Genomic DNA, 4,716 nt, shown 5'->3' on the forward strand with positions numbered 1-4,716 from the left:
GCGAGCGTTCCGCATTTCAGCCCGATCCGCATTTCAGGCAGGCCCTACTACATACACACATGGATATGAAACAGGATCCTTGGCACCGGAAGTGATGTATTGTGACGTTTACACTACACGTGTATAAGCATGGCACAAGCAAAATCGTGAAGAAATCCAGTTGAATTACTTACTAAAGCTCAGGTCTACGACTATATAAGAGTTGCAATCGATATTCTAGTTTTAAAAAGTGAAGATCTACTATTACAAGAAAGAATGCACTGTGCTAAGTACTAAAAAAATTATTATTTAAATTATTATCATTATAATGATTATTCTATTCTTCAGTGACCCATGATTATTCTATTCTTCAGTGACCCAATAGATTGATTATTATTATGAGTCCTTCAACAAATTTTAACTATAAAAATAGCAATAAAAACATTGACAACAATTATTATAAGCCGCACTTACTGTATCACCATACAGTACATACTGTAATGTACATCATCTCTATCTTGATAGTTCTCTGTGGTAGCATAAATATAAAGCTTTACAATCATGTAACAATGTCTCATCAATGCCACTGAAATCCTGCTTGTGTTTCTTGGTAAATAACCTATTCTTTCACTACTCAGTTCTCACTAAAAATTAAACCACACCCTTTGAAACACTTGCAAAAAATATATTATTACTTTTGAAACATAGCATCTAGAAAAATGAAACCATAAACAGTCTATATAAGAGGCCTTAATGAATACACTCAAAGTAGTAACTTGTTCATACCTGGTGCAGAAGTCTCAAAAAGGTGGTTACAAAATTAATATAAAAAAACTAGTTTTTGGCTATTATCTCAGTCATTTCTCATTACATTGACACGAGAATAGTTTCAGTCCATGTAACAAACAATACACTATTATGATTCCAAGACTTACTAGCTAACTCCGTTCGAGAGTCTAGAAAAGGTGGTTACAAATAAAAATGGAGGTCTCATTTTGTCTTGTAAACATGAGGCCTGTTGACAAAATGAAATGAGAATATATTTATTAGGTCTACTGAACAAAACAAAAACACCTATATACCTTCTTTCACAAAAATAAGTGAGTAAAGAAAATTCTTGAAAACATAGACAGAGAGAAAAGCGCCAAGGATAGAGCTATGCTGGTTATGACGTTTACAGGTGAACTTCAAAGAGTTAATTGGATACCGACTTCAGTCCTGTTTCATATCAATGTGTGTATGTAGTATCTATGTTGAAACTACACAAATTTATTTAGCAAAGATAGGAAAATACCATCGCTAAAGATTTTAAAAGTATTAGATTAGTGATAATTGGGGCGAGCATAAGCGAGCCCCACTCAGGCGAAGTCTCCCTCCCTCCCTCCCTCCCTCTGTATGTATGTACGTACGTCTCCAGTCACGCCTATTCTGGTCACACCCATGTGTGCACAACTCTCTATTTAAAAATCAATGATCTAATGCGGTAGCATTCTAATGAAATATTTTCATTGATGTGGGTGTGGTTGCAATGAAATTAAAATGGCACCTACCTTAGCCAATCTTACTTGCAGCAACATAGGACTGATCTCTTGTCAAGACACTTCATCAGCAGAGAAAATTCAAGAAAACACACATAAATCTTCAAGTTTTTATTAATTATGGTTGAATGACAGAATATAAAAGCACTTCAAATGGCTCATCAGAGAAAAGAGAGTCTAAAAGTACTGTGCTTGAAAATATCATAGTAAAAATTAAATTATACTTATTAAAGTTACAACTGAGATTCTTCACTGCTAATAAAGAGAGAAGAGCAAGCTATAAAATTTCCTTGCATGCAAGTCACAAGTTCTGAGCTCAGTGCTCTGCATGTGTATCATTCAATTTACAATTTGACAACAACATTAGCCTTTGTGACATCTAAACATTGTATATTGCCATGCTAGCTTGTGCTCGCCCCTTCAATGTTCTACATTCGCCTAGTTGTTAATTGATTACTAGAAGGTAGACACACCTCTAAGGTAGCACGTGCGTTTAGACATCGATAGAACCCTGGATATGAAACATGGCCCGACCGGATGTTCTGAGGCTTGTTTCACCGGAAATACGTCATACTAGAAAGAATGTAAAACATTGAGGGGCTCCGCCTCCAGACCGCACCTCCCAGTCACGCCCAGACGTACGTTCAAGTTCTTGTAAGTAAGGGCTTCGCCCAATTACGTTTTCATTCAGAATAAAAATAAAACAATGATAAAAAGTATTATTATTATTGCTAATAAAAGTGTGATTTTATGTACAATAATACAATAAAACTTGACATTTATCATGCATTATAATTGCTGAAACTTTCCTTTTCTTTTAGTATATGCAGTCTACCAATGCATGACTTTCCCATCTCTTGTCACCTAAAAATGATGAATTTGACAACACAATTGCACCAAAACTAAAAATACACTCCTTTTGAGAATAGGCCCACTACAACTACCTATTCTCAAGCTACAAAACCATATAGAAAAAGTTCCAATTAAGTCAAGTATTACAAAGAAAAATTGGCTAGAAAGGTGGGGCTTGAAAAACCAAGATTTAGGAAATAACAGCTCTTTTACTTAACACAAACTCTAAATAATAGCCCCACTACAACTAGTAAACAATAACCTATCAGTACAATAAAAAATGTTGGCCTAATTCAACAGAGTTAAGCTAAAAAAGTGGCTTGAGTGAAATGTGCACAACAAGTAGGCTTGACATCCATTGTAGAACTATAATATGCACTCAAGCTATCTTTTATGAGCATTATTTCAATATATAAAGGCTTTGCAAAGTCTTCTGAGGGATCATTCAGCTACTTTAACAAACGAATAGGCTACTGTGATTGTTTTACTTACCCTGGCAGCCATGAATGCAGCGAAACAAGGGTGAGGACAGCCGGATGTGACGTTTATGACGTTTCCTTATGGGATTTTATATGTGTGCATAGAGGAGTTTCGTATCCAGGGGTAAATAGTATCTATGATAGAATCATAGATACTGTACAGCCCTTTGCACTAAACTTGCCACTACCAGTTCTAGTCACGTGATGATTAGCCATAGGCTTAACTTAATATTTTTATGAAGTCACGTGATTACACTGGTGCAAGTTTTGTGCAAAGCGCTGTACATGGATTGGAAACAGGGCAAGACCGGATGGTCACATGCTCTTTTCGTAGGAAGTGACATCATTACCCACGTGGAAAAAAGTGACAGTATTACTTGAAGGCTGAAGCATTAAGCAAGTACCTTTAAGACTGTTCTGAAAATATTCTCAACATAAGAATTTTAATTTATACTCCAAAGGTGAAGGAAACAAAGGAGAGGAAATATAAAAGAGAGAAAATATACATACCAATAATATTTGAAATTTAATTTTATTAAAAATAACTATGTATTATTAATATCACTGAGGTATTGTTGATGACTTCGTAGAATTCCTTGATGACATGCCACAAACAAGTAGATTCAATTATTAATGATGATTACAGTTTGCTGATGGCTCATGCTCCTGGTTTTCTCAATATGGTAGACAGTGCATGCAAAGGTATTTTGTTCAGTCCTACCATTAAACCATATAACAGATGAAATTGATCCTAGTATGACATAAATCAATACAAAATGCTTTTTAGTAGATGATCAACTTAAGACTTACTTCAATTGGCAGTAAAACACCACCTTCAATAATTTTTAACCTCCTATCTCCAAGTTCCAATTCACTTCATAATTTCTCCTATTTGAAGACATTTATTGAACAAAATGACATCACTAGTACACAAGTACATTCTTAAACATTATGTCTGAATCAAGAAATATCCATCATATACACTTGATTGGCCTAAAATGTGCCCACCGTGTGGTACACGTAACAAACATAAAAAAACTAATAACTTTAAAACCCTTCCTTATTTAATCAAAATGCCAAGTTTAGTACATGCAGACTCATACAGATCACATCTTTTCAGTCAAAAATTCAAAGTAATTCTATGGCTAGTTTTTAAGAAAATGTGCCCACAAGGTCTTAAAAGACATAAATTTACATCTTTGTGAGTATTGTGGGAGATGATAGCATGCAATTCATATACTTAGCTTTTTAATACAATACTAGTTACCTGGGAAACACAGTAAAGCAACAATTGGATCCAAATCTGTCCTACCAACTCCTAGCCGCCATCTCCCGAAAAGAGCCTTTGACTAACAGGAAGTGACGTTTCAGGAGTTTTTAATATTGGCTTCCTGTGATGTTTCCAATCCATGTACGTATAATATTTACCGTGCTTTGCAGGTTGCTTGACCTTGCAAACTCGTAATCACGTGACTTTCCCCATACTAATAATACATGTCACGTGAGCGGGAAGTAAGAAAATTGGGTCAAGCAACCTGCAAAGCACGGTATGATCTATGGTTCGAGCTGGCGCTCTCTATGGTTCCGTTCCGCATTCTAGACAGGTTCCGCTCCGCGCACTGTCGTATACGTGCGCGGAACCTTGCGGAACGTTTCGCGAGGTCGTCCCTAAAAAACGGACCGGACCGGACCAACGGACCATGGTCGGCGACAAATCTGTTTTACGGACCCGAATGGTCCGCGACATCTCTATTTTACGGACCACTTTGCTCACTATACCGGTAATCTTACAGATGCTAAAAATTATAGCTAATGCTTAGGTCAAGATTTACTCTTGCTGAAATCCTGCTTCTCGGTTAGATATAAGC

The 4,716-nt window shown here is 36.2% G+C and overlaps 1 long non-coding RNA gene across 1 annotated transcript; it reads right to left on the minus strand.

The window, feature by feature from the left end:
* Positions 1-3,310: 3,310 nt before the first annotated feature.
* Positions 3,311-3,712, minus strand: LOC109586192 (uncharacterized). The gene is made up of 2 exons (XR_002186867.1): positions 3,659-3,712; positions 3,311-3,599 (listed from the first exon to the last, which is right to left on the minus strand). It is a non-coding gene; the product is annotated as an uncharacterized LOC109586192 (long non-coding RNA).
* Between the last annotated feature and the right edge of the window lie 1,004 nt (positions 3,713-4,716).

The sequence above is a fragment of the Amphimedon queenslandica genome, unplaced genomic scaffold (assembly GCF_000090795.2).
Source record: "Amphimedon queenslandica unplaced genomic scaffold, v1.1 AMPQUscaffold_12927, whole genome shotgun sequence".
Lineage (NCBI taxonomy): Eukaryota > Metazoa > Porifera > Demospongiae > Haplosclerida > Niphatidae > Amphimedon > Amphimedon queenslandica.